General features: G+C 35.6%; 1 long non-coding RNA gene across 2 annotated transcripts; it reads left to right on the forward strand.

Annotated features, from left to right (window-relative positions):
* The first annotated feature begins 10,390 nt into the window (after positions 1 to 10,390).
* LOC111831233 lies at positions 10,391 to 13,678 on the forward strand. 2 transcript variants are annotated; one of them, XR_002834456.1, is made up of 3 exons: positions 10,391 to 10,918; positions 12,598 to 13,270; positions 13,389 to 13,678. It is a non-coding gene; the product is annotated as an uncharacterized LOC111831233 (long non-coding RNA). The 2 variants fall into 2 exon arrangements; XR_002834457.1 differs by lacking the exon at positions 13,389 to 13,678 and having other exon boundaries at positions 10,391 to 10,560; positions 10,838 to 10,918; positions 12,598 to 12,957.
* Positions 13,679 to 20,810: the final 7,132 nt, after the last annotated feature.

The following is a 20,810-nucleotide window of genomic DNA, read 5'->3' on the forward strand; positions in this document are numbered from 1 at the left end:
CTACCTGTAGGCCATTTTTACTCACTACAAAACCTAAGAACACACACTTGTCAGTACAAAATTAGCACTTCTTTAGGTTAGCATAAAGGCCTTCCTTCCAAAGCGTTTTCAAAATTAACTCTAAGTGTTTAGTGTGATTAGAATAGCATTTACTGTAAATAAGTATGTCATCAAAGTAGACAACAACAAATTTACCAATAAACGACCTTAGAACCTGGTTCATTAATCGCATGAAGGTGCTTGGTGGATTGGTTAGCCTGCGAGCCACTCATAGATACCTTGCTTGGTCTTGAAGGCAGTCATTCACTAGTCGCCTTCCCTCATTCAGACTAGGTGATAGCCGCTCCGTAAGTCAATTTTGGAGAAGATGACGGCACCACTTAGTTCGTCCAACATATTGTCTAGCCTTGGAATAGAATGTCAGTACTTGATGGTGATATTGTTGATTGCTCTACAGTCCACACACATCCTCCACGTACCATGCTTCTTTTGTACCAAAAGAACTGGTACATCACACGGGCTGAGGCTCTCTCTGATGTACCCTTTGTCCATCAAGTCGCGCACTTGCTTTTCTAGCACCTTATTGTTGGGATTTGACTGTTGCACTCCTTTTCCCTTGTCTAGGGTTTGTCCCAATGGGTTTACCTAGAAAGGTTTTTAATGTGGCAACACCAAGTCATCAAGGAATCATTCATCATACATATGATTCAAAGATGATAGTTGATGTAAATTCTGGTCTACTCGCTGACAAGCGTGTTCAACTACTCGCTGACAAGCATGCTGAACTACTCGCTAACAAGCATGCTGAACTACTCGCTAACAGACTTGTTGAACTACACTATAATGGAAGCTGTGCGGATTTCAAGTCTTTTAACATTTGGATCAGCCATGTTGACGAGATACAAGGCACACCTCACTTGCCTTACTTGGACCGATTATATACTTAATACTCCAACTTCCATATTTTCATTAATTGTTGCGATTTGTTTCTTCTTTCTAGGTTTAGAATTGTTGTGCTCTGCCTATATAAGATGATCAATAGTCTCATTGTTAAAACACCCTTGATCAATATAAAAGTAATAGAAAGTTTTCCTCTTTCCAAAGTTTGAGTCTTTGTCAATCTTGTTCTTTAGTTCTTTGTGAGTGAGTCACTTATTGCTTTAGAAACCTGCGGATTAAGTTTTTTTTAGTGATTCAACATCCTTCATTCGTCCATTGATCGAGTGAGTCGATTATCCCACTGATTGAGTGAGTCAATCACCTGATGTATCCCTGTACCACCCCTTGATTCACGAAAGAGTGGTTCTGGCCAACTCGTGAATTCCACCTTCCGCAAGCTAAGCTTGGAATCTCTTGATCATCAAATGATCTAAAGTAGTGATTCTAATCTTGTATCATCTGGTATCCGAGCTTCAAAAGCTCCTATCCAAGGTTGTATCTTTTCAACCTATAATTGTTTTTCTATTTTCTTATTATTTATATTTTTACATATACCCTATAAAAAAACCAAATAAAAATAAATTGTTTCTTGCTTTATTCTTGCTATTTGCTTTAGTATTTTATCCAAAAAAAATTGATTTATTTTATTTTCTTATTTATTTCGGATTTATTAAAAGAAAAAGCCATAAAAATCATTTTTTGCTTAAAAAAAAACAAAAATTTTGTTGAAAAAGCCATAAAAAAAAACAAAAAACAATAAAATAAAAACTGAATTTTCCTTTTTGCTATTTGAATTTTTCGGATTTCTTAAAAATAAAAAAAAAATAAAAAAAATTTCATTTTTATTATTTTCTTTATTTGTTGATTTACTTTTGATACATCTTTCTTTTTCTTGTGCAAGATTCTTCTATCACGAAGACCATAGAAAATATGGAGTTTATTGAGTTTTACACAGATGAAGAATTTCAAGGAGAAGAGCCTTATCAAGTCACTTCGGATGAGGAAGACAACTATGGAACGGTCTAGTGGCAACGAGATGATAGTTCAGCTTCTGATTCAAGAGATGATAGTTCAGCTTCTGATTTAAGAGATGAACCAAACCATGAAGCACCAAAACCAGAACCGCCTGACTCATACAACAATAAAGGCTATTCTAAACCATTGATTAAATTTAATGATGATTTTTGCAGCCATGGTTTGAAATCTCCATTGACCTAAATTATGTCTTTTTCAGGAAAAGATGATTACCTTAAGAGGGGAGAAGACATAGAGTATAAAAGGGCAACAACAAAAGAGTACATGTACCGACGTCCTTCAAGGTGTGAAGAGAAGAACGACCATCACCTCTTGTTACACCAAGTGCCTACAGCCTCACATCAAACAAAATCAAGACACAAGTACTTCTGTTCAAACCCACGAGTAGTACAGGAAGTGAGTCAAGGATCATCAATTCGTCTTAAACCACTAGAGTGGTAGACGTGATTCCCTAGCTGAGAGAGACGCAAGGATCAGTAAGCTAAGAGGAGGCAAGCTAAACCATGGTGCTAGAAGATACCTGTTGCTATCCAATCCCACTTGAACCCACAAGAAAAATTTCAGGTTATCTCTAAACAAGGTTGTTAGTATTTTGGACCTGAATGTTTTGAGTTTTCAGGACATGAAAGAGATTATCTACAATAGGAAATCAACATGGACAAGTACTTTAGGTATTATTCCATTCCCAAAGACGAGAGGGTCAACTACTGTCTTGAACAACTCATGGGAAGAGCAAAACGTTGGTGGAACCGAGAGGAAAAAGTTAGAGTATGGTAGAAGGAGCCATCACTTGAAACGTGGGGACAACTTAAGTTGCTTATGAGGGAGAGATATGCACCTTATATGCTATGCCAGCTCTGTCAAAACACTTACCCCTCAAAGGAAACAAGCCGAGAGAACGCAACACTTCAACATATTAGTTCAAATCATAATGCGGATATATTACCCGCAAAGGTAAGTACCACAACTTCTAAGCTTAGTGTTTTGTAACAAATTAACCACGTGATGCACTTATTTTTATCCAATGACAATGAGAAAGGTACATGTGCAAAAGAAGAATCAAACCCCATACCTTCACTTGAACCGCGAGGCAAACCCGAGCAAGGTAAGTCCTCTAATTGTTTAAAAACAAATGAACTGACATGTTATATGTGTCATAAAAGAGGTCATTTTGCTGCATCATTTCCTAAACGACATGTAGAACATACCACATCAAAAGAGTTTAAACTGAATGCATCGAACTCAAATGATTGTCTAGTGAAAACAAGTTTAGAAATCCCCAATTCTAGATTATTGCACTTGTCTTTGCCAAAGGTTATTGATGCAGATCTAAGTCATATGATGGATGACAAGGCTATAGAATTTAACCACCATGTAGCAACTCCAAGGGAATGTGAGAATGACATAAGCCTTAAGGAACGACTTTCAGAAACAACTTCATCACAAGTTTGTCGAAATAATACGTGTAAGCAAGCAAACATTGAAGCACGTGTGAAGGCACAATTATGTTCAACATCATATGATCTTGATTCTAATATCACACTCAGTAAGGTTGAGTTAAGGCCAAACACCTTACATGGTATCCTAGTAAGTGAAACCTACGAATTATTATATAGTACAAGAAACCGCTATTTAGCGACTGCATGTTGCGACTAAAAGTGTAGTCGCTAAATATTGCGACTGGATGGCCACTGACTTGTCATGTAATAGCCACGAAAATGATTTAGTCGCCAAACCGTCGGTAGTTTGAGAATGATTCGCATAGTCACAATATAGTCACAACTGGGCGACTACATATTACGACTGTTGTTGTAGTCGCTAAATGTAGCGACCAAATAGCTACGGATTAGTGACTCTCCTTTTTATTTGGGCCTGCAAACCAAATTAATTGGCTTTGGTCTCGGCCTGTTTCGGCCCAATCTCGCTTTTTGTCTCGTCGAAAGGCACCCATTCAAACAAAAACCCCTAATCACCTCTTTCTCTCTCTCGATCTCTCTGTTATTCGATCTTTCTCTCTCTCGATCTCTCTATCATCAAACCCTAAGATACCCACTCTCTGTTTTCTATCAAATCTGATGCCTCTAAGAAAGAAGAAAGGTAGAGGAAGAGCTCCGCGAAACAACTCAAGTCAACTGGAGACCGAAGGGCCTTCCCAGAAAACGAATCGAAGACCGAAGGGCCTTCCCAGCCAGTACAATTTCACACCAGCAAACCCTCATGACACAAGAAACGTTTCTCAGGAGAGTCATGTCCCCGTTTTTCAGCCTTCAACGAATCCTATTGTTAGAGACTATCCTCCTCCGAGGAATCTTTTCCAGCTTGCGAGGAGCTATCCTGGTGCATCTCCTGTTGATGAAGCTCAAAGAGGTGGTTCATTTCTTCAACATCTCGCCTTTGCATCAAATACACCTCCTCTCTTGAACCAACCTTCAGTGTTCAATCAGCCTGCTTGCTCGAATCAACCTCGACCCTCTCCTCAATCTCGAGGCTCTGTGTCACACCACATTTCTTAAGCGCAAAACTCACATGAGGAAGAAGATGATGAATCTGGTTTCGAGGAAGATGCTGCAACAGAACCAACTCTACCAGAAGATCAGCTCGCTGCTTTATATGAGCTGTTTCGCGTTCCAAGCCGTGAGTTGTATACAACTGTCCTCTCTCCCCGTTTGGAGCATAAAACAACTTGGTATATGTCTAAGTATACATAGTTCTTTGATTGTTCTTGTGTCTAAGTATACTTAGTTTTTGATATCATTAATGATGATTAGTCTTTGCAATTTTCTATGATTAGTCTCTATTATTAGTCTCTGTAATTGTCTATGATTAGTCTCTATGATTAGTCTCTATGATTAGTCTCTATGATTAATCTCTGTAATTGTTTTTCTAAGTATGCCTTGATATCATTAATACAATATATAGTGTAGTCTCTATGATTAGTCTCTGTAAAACACTTGATCAGTTTGACTTGTGTTTGTATGGTTTTGTGCTTGTAGGTTTGGTAAGGATAGCACAGCACTTACCCGGAAGATTACAAAGGTTTTCACAAACAAGTTTAATGTGCCATTTTACAGTTGGGGTTGTCTGCCTACCAAAAGAAAAGAAAGATATGTCCTCGAATTTGAGGTAAACTTCTATCCCCTATCCAAATGTTGTAACCTTTCTGTTTATAGTTTTTGTCACTAACATCAGTTTCCCCTCTTGTTTTGTAGAAAGAACACACTTGGAAGGAAACACTGACTAGTGTTGTTCAAGCAAAGTTCTATAGAGTGTGTCAACGCCGTATGAAGGACATGGTTTCCAAGGTAGCAACTCGACGACGGAAATCATATTGGATTGATGGAGCTCTATGGAAGGAAATGTGTGCTTATTGGGATACTGAAGAAGCCCAAGCAAAGAGTGCAACAACATCAGCAGCTAGAATGTTAGACCGTAATGGTCGTGGTCCTCTCAACCATGTATCAGGGAAAAAGTCTTACAACAGATGGTTAGTTATTTCAGAACATTAAATTTGAATTGTTATGTTAAATTTGATGGTCTTTGTCATCACCTTAATATTGATTTAACATTTCAAGAAGTGGAATTAGGAAGACCTCCAACTATTGATCTTTATCAGGACTCATACCAAAAAGGATGGAACATCTGTTGATCAAAAAGCTCAAGAAGTTCATGAGGCATATAAGAAGAACAAGGAAGCCAAGTTGGCTGCACTCGAGAATGATGAGGCTTCTAACGGTACTTTACGAAGATAAGAGCTATCTCAAGAGGAGGATGACGAGGTCTTTCTTCAGGTAATGTTTGCTTTTTCCTAAAAATTGTTAAAAGATAGATTTTTGATATTGTATGTTGCGAGTAGCTTTCTGATATTGTAACTTTTGTTTATGCAGTCTGCTGTCACAAATAATATAGGAGTATACTTTGGAGTTGGAAGCGAAAGAACACGGGAAGCACTTCTTCTTTCACAACAAGCATGCATCAACAGCTTGAGGAAGCTATTATGTAAACAAGTACAAACTACTGGATTTGTCTAATGACAAATTGATTGTTGCTGAGTGTCGTTGGCTGACACAAGAAGAAAGTGCATTAGTTAATGGTCTTCCTCTTGGACCAAAGGCAGTAAAGGTATTTGTGGATTCAGTACATCAATCATATACATTTATATGGAGGCCTACAATAGATACTACATACCTTGAAGACGTCTGATGGCTTTTGTATCCTGGCCTGTCAATAAAGTTGTTTTTGAACCCTCATCTGCAGCTGCTCAGCATTCTGCTTCAATTAATCTAAAATCAGCATCTAAATCTGCCGTAGGTGCAAAATCTCCAACCATAGTTTCCTAATCATCAGCAACTGGCTATAAATCTCCAGGAACATGTTCTGAATCTCCTATTGAGGATGTAGCACGTCCAACCTCTCCAATAAAAAAACAAAATATCAGATTCACAGTCTCCACTTCGGAAATCTCAGGTAAATGTGTACATTTGTTTTGGTAAAAGTTGCTTTTATTGCATCTTCTGACAATTATATTATGTTGCAAACATGGCAGCTTATCAATCAAGTTTGTTCCAAAGAAAATAAGAAGTGTATGTTGATGGACACAAGCGGGAAGAAACATGTTGTTGCTAAAGAATGATGGGCAATAAATGATCCAGACCACAAGTTTCACTTTGTTCCATTGGGTTCTAATGCAGTTAAAGTGTGGATAGATATCATGAAGGTAAGCGAGGCAGAAGTGTGGAGGCCATCAGAGGAAATCGTCATTATTGAAGATGCCCTTGTCACAGTTATAGCATGGCCAGAGGATAAAGTGATAATGGTTTGAGATTTAGTATGTTATGCTTCTTGTTTCTTTTGGATTATCAGTTAAAACTTGTCTTGAGATTTCTCTTGTGTATCATGTTTTCAAACTTGTGTGTACGATGTGTTGGATTTAGTATGAATAATGAATTTTGATGTTTTATTAATCAAGAGAAGAAACCATTAACATTAAAACATTTATAATCACATCTAATAAGGTGCTATAAATAAAAACAGGTGACTAATGTAACATTTCAGAAACGATATGTTATAATCACGTACCGTAGCTTTGAAAATAAGTAGTTACATAACTTTTTAATAAACCACATATAGGCGCTATAAATACTGTATCATAGCATAAAATGAAGCAATAAAAATGTTAAATATATCGTTAAACTATAGCTATTGTAGAATAACATAACATAGCATGAATAGTGACTGATTGCATAATTTTGAAAAATAATAATAACGCAATAACAAAGCGTTTCATTACAGCTATAGTAGAAGCTTAAAACATAGCATTAATATTTCTCGCTATAGTAGGTGAGGTACCTAGAATAACAGGGGCATAAGACAGTACTTATGAAAACGCTATAAATGGCATATTATAACATTTCCCTTGTGATAAGAATGTGGATATTTGTTGTAGTGAGGTTTACTAGCTTCTTCCAAGGGATTGAATTAGATAGTTTATGAAGTTCATTGTGTAGGGATAGCTTGATTGAGTTTGTTAGGCATTCTAATTAAATTAAGAGACTCCACTGAATATATTACCCCATCCTTAAAACCTTTACATTCTGACTGTTTGCTTTTTTTTAATTCTACTTATTGAGTTCTCTTCCTGTTTAGTTCTTCCATGCTAGCTTTTGTTCTCAGTTTTTAGTTTTATATTGCGTTTTGCTTTAGTTCGATTTTCTTAGATTGATAGTTTACACTCTTTATCGATTTTGCTTGACTTCCTTGTTTCTGAATGCATCATGTCTGCTTGCGACTCGCTCATTTTGATTGATAAACCATAAATATTACAATGGTATATGATGGAATACAATTTATGGATTAATAAAAGAATATCATTTTATTACTCAAATATTATGGATTTACCATTTTATTAACGGTTTGGTAGATTTTTCAATTTTGGCTACGAAAATATATACATATAAAATATATTTTTGTATAAAATAAACACTTAATAACCAAAACTACACCTTAATCAAATGGAACAAACGAAAACCAAACATAATTTGTAAACTTTTACATCTTATTATTTTAGAAATGGAAAATTGAAAATATGTAAATCAAAATGGATAAATCGACAAAAGTCATAAATAAAAATAGACCCTTTCATAATTAGGAGTAATATTCTGCTGTAATCTTAAAGTTATTCGTCACCACTACAGGGAGTTTCTCACACGCTTAGCCTTTTTCTAAGTTAATCTCCCCTCCTCCTCGAGCAAGGGTTGGCTGATCAAAATCGAGGTGGACATTGACTCCGGGAAACTCCATCGCTTCCAACCGCTATTGAGCATCGCTATGCGACATTCTTGCCAGAGGCTCTATCTCTTGTCATTCACTATATCCGAGATTTGAGCAGCCTATCAGGTTCTCTACTGGGACAGGAGAAGAGAGACAAACAATAGATTCAAAAGAGTGATTCCTCTCAAAGACAAAACAGGGGCTTAGCGTATTCTTGGAATCTGCAGTTACAAGAATATCTAGTATTGGAAAAGAAGACGCTGGACATTTAAAAATTAGCTTATGAGTTCTCTGACGTATATTTGACAAAGGGAAAACTTATGCCTTAGATTAAATACACATTTTTTTGTGGATTAGTTCCAAATTTAAAGTATTTAGCGATGGATTTAACAAGCATTATTTTGAGTTCTTGGGATTGGGAGACAACGCGTTTTTGTTGGCTACCAATACTTGTTTCTCGGTTTAAGCTTGTGAGTTTCACGGATTTATTGAAAACTCTATTTATTTCACTGAGCAAAGAAAAATCAACGTGTTCAAGCTAGACGATGGTGATGGAAGTAGTATCATGACAATGTTCGAATCTTTTATGAGCCTTGTTGTTTCCAAATGTGTGTTCCTAGTTTTCTATGAATCTTTATGGTCATCCTTGGGATGACTACCGATGCTTATTTCTTGGTTTTGGCTCATGACGGATTTCTCTAGAACTCAGTTTATTTCAAAGATGGCGAGAAATAAAGCAATTCATTTGAGCTAAACAGTGTTAGCATCACAACAATTTCCCAACCTTCTCATAGTTGTTTTCAAATGTTTGTTCCTAATTTTCTCTGAATCTTGTCAAAGCTACTTCCTTCATACACATTAAGAGTGTTTGGTAACATATACATGTCGTCTTTGTAACGCCCATGAACGTTGGGTTGGGGTGTCGATCAATTGCAATTACTTTCATATGTTTGTAGCACTAATCATTATTTTTAATTGTAAGGGTTTGTATCTCTCGATTGCATATTTTAATAGTAAGTTGTTCAAAATAAGTGAGTGAAATATGTGTAAGTTATATCAATGACAACAATTATTAATGTTCGAGACAAAGTATAACCCGTCAATTAAATGGGGTTGCATAGCTTTATGGTAACAACATATCAACATAACATTTACGCTAATGACATGTGAAGATACATTTATTTTTAAAGAACATTTCTCGATTACCATATAAGATATAGTTTAAAATTTTTATTTTTGAATTTATTGTTAACTAATTTAATAAATATTTGTAAATAAATAAATAGTTGTAATAAATCGGTTAATAAAATGAGTAGTAAAGTCGGGGGGTTAATTAAGGCCAAAGTCCAGGGGCAAGCCCGGCCCGGTTCTGAAACCGTTTTTCACTGCTTAATGATTTATATAAATAAAGACCATGAATAGTGACCATAAAAGCGGAGCGTTTTTTGTACCGCACTGCAATAACGCACATATGTTACCATTCAACCGATTTTTTTCTTGTTAGTGTTTTTTGAAATACTTTTTTTTAGAATTATGAAATTAACTAACATATATACGCATGAAATGCATTTGAAAACATAAGTTTTATATACTTAGCGGTCCAAACACATCGCAAACCGAACTTGTTACGCAAATTTATTTTCTCTAAATACCGCAGTTGAACCGTACCGCATATTAGAACCGCTTCTCCGCACAGTCAAATATGTTGTGAACCGATCCAGCCCATTTTCTACTTTTTAAATCATCAATATTAACCCCATAATTAATATCAAACCGATAAATTAAACCAACATGTAATCAACAGTGGAAACAAAACCAATCAATCCAAAACCAATTGATTAACCAAATAAACCAGCAATCATCCAAACATTATCCAATAACCACTTAAACCAGCAATCCTAAACATGCTCCTTATTCCAAGGTTCCAAAACAATAGACTTAAAGCAAGCACAATGGGGCCACTTAATGAGGTTCTTTAGGCTTAATAAGATTTAAAAAATGCATAATCTCAGTAATTAATGAGAACCATCTCCTCTTTAGGAGGTTTTAATTTTTGGAAGAGGCGGTGACGTGGCGAGCGGAGATTGGATGGAGGTAAAAATATAAAACAAAAAAGGGAAAACACAATTATTCTTTCTCTTCTCTCTCTCTCGTTGAAATCGCGATGAACTCTCTCAAAATCGGTCACAGGCGACTGAAATCGTCATCACCGGCGGCTGAGATCTCTATCATCCTTCGGGCTGATGAAATCGGATGAGTGAGAGAAAGTGAGTCGACGTTCTTCTTCACCAAATCTTGGAGTAGACGTCAACAAATCTGGTAAGTTCAATTCGTTCACCAGTTAATTGTTGCATGTTTGACGAATTTAATAGTTTGATTTGATGAAATTTGAGGGTTAATTGATTAAGGTTCATAGATTTGGGAATTTAGGGTTTTCGGATTATTTGGGGATCTTGAATAAATTGTTCAAATTGATAATTTTCGCATATGATTGTAACATTTATGAGTCATATTTGTTAAAAAAAGTGTAGATTTTTGTGATTTTTCTTTTGAATTACTGACATGTTTTGATGAAATTGCTATATGTTTTTGTGAGGTTAAACCGGTGGTACATGGAGTTATATGAATGAATGTACTTCAGCTGATGCAAATAATGGATTTGGCTCCAAAAAATGAGGTATGTATTCTATCAATGATTTATATAAAATGAGGGTTTAGAAATCCGATTGTATTGTGTGTTTGGTTTGCATCTCTTTCGTTTGGTTCTTGTTGTGACTGTGTATCCATTAATGAGAAAGAAATTCTTGAATGCTTTGTCTCAGATTGGTTTAATGTGCATTGTAAATGTGCTCAGTTTGTACTTGTTGTTGTGTTGATGTGTTGCTTAAACTATATGGCTGTGTTGCTCAAACTACATTATTGTTGTTGCTCAAACTATATGACTGTTGTTGCTTAAACTATACTTCTGTGTTGCTCAAACTATATCACCGATTTTCTTCTTCAATGAATCCATTTTAGCCACCATCTGGTTTCATAGACCTCCTTAACAGTCAATCAAATTCTATTCCTTTGAAAACTGATTCACCAAGTATCGATGAATCAGTCCCTCTCTCTAACACTCAATTCTCTCAATCTCCAATGGTGGCTGACAACACAAGGAAGAGGATTAAGTGGAAACCAAAAGAAGATCGGGTTATGATCTCTGCTTGGCTTAATACAAGCAAAGATCCCATTGTAGGGAATGAACAGAAAGGAGAGGCCTTATCGAAAAGAATTGCAGCCTACTTTGGTGCAACCCCTAGTGTAAGCAATCCATTGTAAGCAAAGGTGGGGGAAAACAAATGATTGTGTGTGGCTGGTAGTTGGCTGGTAGTTGGCTGCCATGAGGCTGCAACAAACCAGAAGGCTAGTGGGCAGAATGACAATGATGTGATGATACTTGCCCATGAAATCTTCTTCAATGATTACAAGTAAAGGTTCATTTTGGAGCATGCGTGGAGAGAACTTTGCCATGAGCAGAAGTGGTGTGCAACATCAAAGGTAAAGAAAAACACTGGATCGACTAAAAGAAGGAAAGTTTCTTATGGGTTTGAAGTGTCTTCCAGCTCAACGGCAATAAACGTTGTAGAGTATGAAGCTGAACCTAGGCCTTATGGAATCAAAGCTGCAAAGGGGAAACGTAAGAGGACATCAACTACTAAAAGAGAAGGGAAGTCTCTGTTGGATTCCAAGAACATGTGGGAGACAAAACAAAAAAGCCTTTGTTTTGCAAGACAAGTTAAACAAGCAGAAACTGCCTGTAGTCTTGTACTCAAAACAACTCCTTTAAGTGCAATGAAAGAAGCTCTAAAAGAATCTCTAATCAGTGACTTGTTGGCATCAATTAGAAAGTAAAAAAAGTTTACTTTCTAGGTTACAAACATTAGAAACATGTCTTTTTTATGTTTTTGTTGTGACAAGGATTAGAAACATGTTTGTGTTTGTTGTTTGTTCCTTTTATCGACTATGTATCAGTTTTTGTGTCCACAAGCATTAGAAACATATTTGTATGTGGCTTGTTGTTCCTTATATCGGCTATGTTTTGTGTTTATACTGTTTTCTTTGCTTATGTATTGTCTTACATTTTGAAATCTAATAAATGTATACTTTGGCTAGTTTACTTCTATATGTGTTTGATACATTTTATATGTGGTTGTTACTGATGGATATTATTGTTGTTACTTCTATATGAATGTTATTGTACTATGACTTGTTGCTCTGTTTAAAGTCAGTTATCGAGTTTTGTTAAGTAAATAGTACCAATGTGTGTTGTGTTTTGACATGTCTGATGGTATAATTATTAACTTTTTGTAACAGTATTGTTTTTGTGTTTCATGTGTTTTGGAGACTTCACCAAAGCTAACAAGAGTTCACGAACCAAAGTGATAAAGAAGAGTACACACACAAGAATTCACGGGTGAGATAAGTTGAAGGATAAGAGTCACAAGACAAGAAGTGAACGGCTGAGATAAGTTGAAAGACAAGTCACAAGAGTTCACAGACCATTTTGTATTTGTGGTTATTATTCATTCACCACATATGTATTGTCTGTATTATGCACGTCACAAGTAATCAACACAAACCAACACCACAAGAAATTCTTCTATATTAACACCATCTATGAGACACATGATCACTTATTCCAACTTCTCTTTCTTATTTCATTTTTTTCCAACTTCTCTTGGTTCCATCTAAATTTTTTCTGTTTACAAGTTCATTTTCTCTAAATATTACCAATAATTTTCAAAATTTGTTTACAACAAAATGTCTTCTTCTTCTTCTTCACATAATCTCCAAGATATGATGAACGACACATTTAATCAAGCATTTAATCAAGCTTTCGACGATCATATCGAAAATTATGGTGATCATCAAGAAACAACCAAGAAGAAGAAAAAAACGCGCCTATATTGAAAGAGATCGTGAACAAGGAAACATCTGGTATGAGAAGATTATTTCAAAGAAGGTGCAACGAATCCACCTAATATAGGTACAACGTATTGTTGCAATGTACCAAAGAAGGTCCAACGTATCAAGAAAACATCCTAGCACTTGTTCATTCATCTTGTTTATTGACTATCTAATGAACTACTGTTTTTTCAACAAAGACAAGATGCTATCGGAAGGTTGGGTCTCTCTGCACTACAAAAGACAACAGCCGCCATTCATATGTTGGCATACGGTACTGCAGCAGATGTGGTTGATGAATACTTGCGAATTGGTGTAACCACTGCGCTTTCATGTTTGGAACATTTTGTTGAAGGAATCATACAACTGTTCGGAGATGAGAATCTAAGAAAACCGACACCACAAGATCTTCAACGACTACTGAATATTGGTGAGATACGTGGATTTCCTAGGATGATAGGAAGCATAATTAATGTATTTATTTTCTTGTATGTTTTTTTTATATATTTGCTTCTATGTAATGTTTTTTAAAAGACATGTTTATTTAAGAAATAATTTTTAAACCCCATCACAAATTCTTCATCTCAATTTTTTCAAAATTTATACTAAAAGCCTTGCAAAGAACCTACAAAGGGTCTCTCCCATTGTGGATGGTCTTAAATAACCAAACCCCAAATAGCGATCCTAGATCATCGCCCTCTTCCTCGCCTTGATTCAATGATCACATTTTATCTTTACCTACATCACAAAAACAGTGAGATGCGTGAGTCTTATCACAAATACTCAGTGAAGCGGTCCGCCCATCTATTGGGTTATACACAGAGACATATTAAGACAATCAAACATGCATAAGATCAATCAAAAGAACCAAACCAGGCATCAACACACACCTACTATTCGTTGATCAGAAAAATTGCAATCAAGAAAACTGTCACACAAGATCCTGCCACATAAACCTCTAGAAACCCTCCAGAACCTCTCCTTAAGCCTCGGGAACAAGCTAACACACAACTCTCTCTCTCTTTCTCTCTTTTTTGCTTTCAAAATTGTCAAAAGCCAAGAAGTGAGAAGAAAGTGGCTGCCCTAGAGTCTTATGTCGAGAGTAGGGCTTTCCCTAAACCAATTCTGATTAAACCGACGATTTAAAAACCGCTCAAACCAAAATGTTAGGGTGTCGATCGATATTACTCAAAACTGAGCACAGGTGTTACATGTTGTCACCATTCGGATCCGAATGTTGAAAACTACAGTCTTAGGGTCCAAATGGTGAAAAAGTATTTGACAATGCGAGAGAAGCAGTTTTAATATGCGGTAGGGTTGACCTGCTTTATTTAGGAAAAATAAATTTGTGGGACAAGTGTGGTTTGCGGATTTTTTTGGACCCTTATGTAATTCATGCTTATATATGTTGATTAATTCCGCAAATCTAAAAAAAATATTTCAAAAAATGCTAATTAGAAGAAAATTGGGTTAAATGGTAACATATGTGCGTACTTGCGGTACATGAAGAAAAATACCCCGCTTTTGTGTTCACCATGCCTTAGTTATCATATTTACTTACTACACTTACATACTACTTTAAAAATCTTTATATACGATATTTATATGATTTATATATGTAAAAACTACACAAATTCAAAACTATATATATATATATATATATATATCTCGAAAATTGAAATCATTAAAGTAAACTAAAGTCTTGACTCTATCATTTACTTTAAAATATTTTAATTTCATATTTTATTGGGATAAAGTGTAAACATTTTGTTTAGTATTTTTTTAAAAAGAAAGTAAGTAGTTTTAATAAATATTGATAAGTAATTTTGAATTTTGATGCATTTTTTTAGTATACCTTTAAACATTGTTTTTTTAGGACATATTATAAACTTAAAATTTGATTTTTTTTATCCGTAAGAAAGACCCAAAAAAACCAAAAAAATGTTTTGTACCTTATTAGAGCCGGCAAAGGTTTTGAAATAAAGTTTTGGATATTTTTTGGATCGGGCTCAAACAGATGCAGGTTGTAAGGGTTTCAGGTTAGTACGGGCCGATCCAGCCCGGTCTAATATTAATCCATGTTAAAATTGAGATAACTTTTTTTTCAACAAATGAGCCAATCGGTGGGGCAATTGTTTACGAACTATGTGATTTATTCATAATGATACAATGAAATGTAAAATAATCATTGTAATTAAATTGCAGTATTAGTTCGACATAAATGTGACTATCGCATTACTTATGGTTGATATTAATTTTTTGTATCATTTTTAAGTGATGTTAATATAAATTAATAATGTATATCTATTATTAAAGTGACGAATATACTTATGTCCATTATATGTCCATTAGAATATTCTAGATACTTAATCCATAACCTAAACCCTAATTATGTATTCCTATATATCTATATATATAAAGTTAGCTTTTTCTCTCTTCTCATGATGCCACCTAAGCATCCACCTAAGCCACATTTTTGTTTAAACATTAAAATAAATTTAAAACATTCATTTAGTGCATATTTATGTTACTTATTTAATTAATAGAAAGTTTATATAAATAAAAATAAATTATGTAAAAATGAAATATTAAAATAAGAAAAACAATACTTTAATTTTGTTATTAGTGGTAATAATATAATTCAACTTTCATTTTAAATTGATCATAATTTAATATTTTAAATATGTTACTGAGTTTTAGAATATAAGTAAAATTTAAATTTATGGTAGACTAAAACAACATTTATGTAATTGTATATATATAATTATAAAGAGGAAAAATAAAATGAAAGTGAAATATTAGTTTATAACATGATCAAAAAGAAAAAAAATGATATTTTATAAATTGAATCAAATGCTTTTAATCCAAATTTGAGTATTGAAAGATAATAATTAAAGAGAAAATAATTATAATATTTTTGAAAATCAATTAGAAAAATAAAAAATATCACAATATGAATAACAAATCAACGAAAAAAAATTATAAACCTCCCGCGCGGAGCGCGGGTCAACTGCTAGTATGTTATACTTTATGGTAATAACAAGAGAACGATTCCCCTAAACCCCTTGTACTTAACACGTGATGCTTTAGTATGTTATTCGTTAATTTGATATTCTGCTTGTTTTATACTAACGTGGATATATGGAGAAGTTGTACAATAATATGTATGGAGATATATTATATATGTCTGAATTGTGCTAGTAATTTTTAGATTAAATTTGGGTTAATTATTTTGAGCTCACCATATGAATTGTTTTCCATTATAACTGCAGCAATCAAGATATTAAATATATTTATGTTATAGGTTAATTAAACTTTTCTTATTCCATTGAAGTGAAGGAATTGGGCATATGGTTATTAGCCAAAAATCTTGAGAGTAAAAGAATCAAACCAGATTGGCGGAACCAAACCGAACCAATTTTTTGTTTTGCGTTATAACTGCAGTAATCAAGATCTTAAACATTTATAGTTCAATTAAACTTTTCTTATTCCTTTGAAGTGAAGGATTTGGGCATATGGTTATTAGCCAAAAATCTTGAGAGTAAAAAAATCAAATCAGATTGCAGAACCGAACCGAACCAATTTTGAGGTTTATGAGGTTTCTAATGACATCTCCATCGAGATAAGTACTATTTTCCTACGTTATCGAGTAGCAAACTAATAAGCAAAATATGATTGCGTGATCATGTCTTATGGTTGATAGAAATGATTGAACTTAATTACGATGTTGTCATCTACTAATTTGTCATTTGAAATAATTAAGTGATTAATTAAACAACTAGTTTAATTGCATAAAGTTCAGAACTAGTATATAGCCTTGGGGTATATAGTGATTAAACTATAAATCAACATATTGATCAACTTTTTTTTTTTTTGACAACAAATCAACTAGATTGACTTAAGAAAGCCAATTGGGAGGACAATTGTTTACAAACTTAGCAACATGCAGTAAAACTCGGACCTTCCAGGCCAGCAAATCCGCAACAATGTTTGCACTCCTCGGTATAAGAAAAAGAGAAAAAGTATTGAATTCTTCCCTATTAGTCTTGATGTCATTCAGATATACAGAGAATGCCGGCCACTCAGAAGGAGAAGACACCATCTTCACCAAATCGGAACAGTCCGTTCGAAAAACTACATCTCTGAAGTCATGGCCAATCATACATCTCATTGCCCACACGAAAGCCTCTACTTCTGAATGAAGAGGGGAAAGGCTTCCTCGGAGGTTTGATGCCCCCATAGTCGTGCATCCATCCTGAGTGTGCTGACAGTACCATCCTATGCATGAATACTTATCCGTATCTTTCCAAGATCCATCAATAAAGCACATGTAACCAGAGGGGAGAGGCGGTATATGAGAGACCCGATTGCACACCCGTGAATTAACACCCAAGGGTTCTAGAGCAGCATTCTCATCGTCAATCTGAGCCGCCTACAATGCATCAAATTGGCTATCCCATGTCGCCCAACATTGAAGATAATCCATATTCGCATAGATAGACGGTGTTGGAAATTGGTTAGGTCCCATGGGCACTTGGGCCAGCGCCCAAGATTGGCGTGCCGGTGGGCATTTAAAGATAGCATGATTTACCGACTCTTCGTGAGCACCACACCTAGTACAGATTGGCGCAATTAATTCCCTGTTTATATAGGTTGAGAGAAACAGAAATACACCCAATAATTAGCTGCCACATAAAATGTTGGATCTTTGGTGGACACCGTATTTTCCATATTCTTGCAATTATGCAAATAATATCAGGACCATACACCGGTTCTATACCATGTTTTGCATTAGGCATCCGCGCTGTATAATTTCCAAACTTAACCGAATATTTTCCATTCTTTGTAAAATGCCATCCTACCATAGATGTCCTTATAGAACTATCTATAGGGAGGGAACTTATCAAAGCAACATCACGAGAGTAAAAATAGCATCCAACACACCTACTTTCCAGGTATTTAACTGCTGATCAATCAATTGTCGAATTTGTAAAGATGGATCCATAAGCGATCCATTATTTAAAGCCGGTCTAGGGAAGTGAGCTGGGATGGTGTCACCCTTTCCAACCTGTTTTGATAAGTCCTCTATTAACTAGAGAGCGAGCTGAGATAATACTTCTCCATCCATAAGAAGGGGAGTATGATCTTATTGGGTCCATTGGACTTGCCAATCTATAATACCGACTTTTTAAAAACCTTCGCAAACAGTGAATCAGGAAACTCCATAAGTCTCCACAGCTGTTTCGCGAGGAGTGCCGTATTGAAATCATTAATATCCCGAAAGCCTAGACCACCAAGCTTCTTGCTTGAGCACATTTTCTCACAAACCCTCCAATGCATACCTCCTGATTGGCCATTCGTATTTCACCTGTAATTAGCCACCGCGCTTGTGAGCTTAGATGTAACTGTTTTTGGGAGTCTGAAACAGGACATGACGGACGTTGGTAAAGCAGATGTGATTGACTTAATCATTATCTTCCCCCCCCCCATCGAAAGTAATTTGGCCGACCACCCATTTATATGATTGTCCAATTTGTTCCTGACAGAGGAGAAAACCTTCGTTTGAGCACCCCCTAAACTCTCTGGGAGACCTAAATATGATCCCATTCCACCTAAGTTGGAGATCCCAGTAATCCGCTGAATTTCCTACATTACATCTGCCTCCACTTTATGTCCGATTTGAATTGATAACTTCGAAAAATTAATATGTTGTCCCGAGGCCTTCTAATACTGATTTAATAACCTCAAAATAGCTTCACACTGAACCCGAGTAGCTTTGTAGAAAAACAAACTATCATCTGCAAATAATAGATGCGAGATGGATGGGCATTTATTCGCCACCTTAATCCCAGTTATTAATTTATCTTGCTCTGCCTTCCGAATTTTACTTATTAGTACCTCTGTACACAAGATGAACTAATATGGTGATAGAGGATCCCCTTCTCGGAGTCCCCTTTTTGGCATAATAACCCGGTGAGATTGTCCATTAATTAGGACACTGTATTCCACCGAAGTCACACAATACATAATCCACGTTACCCACTTCTCTGCAAACCCAAATTTCCTTAATAAAAACCCATTCAACCCGATCATATGCCTTACTCATGTCAGTCTTAATAGCCATAAAACTACTCTTAAAGGATGCATTCGTGCGGAGACCATGAAACAGCTCCTAGGCTATTAAAATTTTATCTGAGATCAGTCGGCCTACAACAAAGGCAGATTGCGTCTCAGTAATAAGAGTTGGAAGAACCATTTTTAGCCGCTGGCATAGAACTTTGGTTATAATTTTATATCCAACGTTACATATACTAATGGGGCGTAAATCTGCCATTAGAGTCGGCCTCTCTACCTTTGGTATAAGACGTATATTTGGCTCATTTAACCGTCTGTCAAAAACACCATCCTGTAAAAAAGAATTTACCAAGACAACTAAATTATCCTTGATGACACTCCAAGGCTGTTGAAAAAATAGAGCAGTCATACCATATGGACCCAGGGCTTTATCAGGATGCATCATAAATAATGCATCATGTAGTTCCTTTTCCGTTACATTCACTGTCAAAAAAGCGTTAATCTCCTCCATTATCACCGTTGGTAAATTCACGAGGGCCTCCTCCATTTCCCGAGGACTAGAAGATGTACATAATTCCTCAAAATATTCCATCGCAATATTGTTACCGTATGCCAAACATCCATTTTATTATACAAACCAACAATTCGATTCCTAGCTCTTCTATTTTTGGTCTGCGCATGGAAGAACTTGGAATTCCTATCCCCAACCCTCATCCAATGGTTCTTGCTCTTTTGCAGCCAGTAAACCTCCTCCTACTAATAAGCATTTCGTAACCGCATAGAAATGTCTGGTACCTCTGGAGTACTCGCGTCATCCGCTTGGGCTACTGCGATTTTGTCCTTTAACACCTCAATAGATTCTCTACTAAAAGGCATCTGAATTTTCCGCCATCGTGAAAATGCATGTCTGTAATGAACCAATTTATCCATAAACGACCCCAAATTCCTGCCCAAAGATCTGTTCCACCCATCTTCAATTGCCTCCCTCAACCCTTCCTTACCTATCCATCATCTGTCAAAAATAAAATATTTTTTCCATTGCCCCGTTTTCTTGATCATAGTAGTAAGAAATGGCTTATGATCCGATCCAATCATCGGCAAATAATCTGTAACAGTGTGCGTGAAAACATCATGCCAATCTTCATTACCAAGAGCTCTTTCACAAAGACCTCAGATTGATTATGAAGAGATATATTCTAATGTGGTGGATGCAACTAATTGATCTGGCAATAAGAGAAAGACTTGATTTATGATTAATGGCTGTAGCATCGACTATTTATATGGTCCACTGGATAGTGATATCTATATGACAGTCTCGAAAGGACTTTTATTGCTTGAAGCAACAAATAATGGTTCTCGAGAAAAATACTGGAATAAACTAAAATTGATATCATTATGGAGTGAATTAATGGGGGAGAATGTGTTTTAATCGCCTTAGTGAGTATATGTTAAGACAAGGCTACACGAATGACCCCATTACTCCATGTATATATAAAAAGATTTGGATTGAGATTTGTTATCATTGCAGTGTAAGTTGATGGTTTAAA

Source organism: Capsella rubella, unplaced genomic scaffold, assembly GCF_000375325.1.
Source record: "Capsella rubella cultivar Monte Gargano unplaced genomic scaffold, Caprub1_0 scaffold_4, whole genome shotgun sequence".
Lineage (NCBI taxonomy): Eukaryota > Viridiplantae > Streptophyta > Magnoliopsida > Brassicales > Brassicaceae > Capsella > Capsella rubella.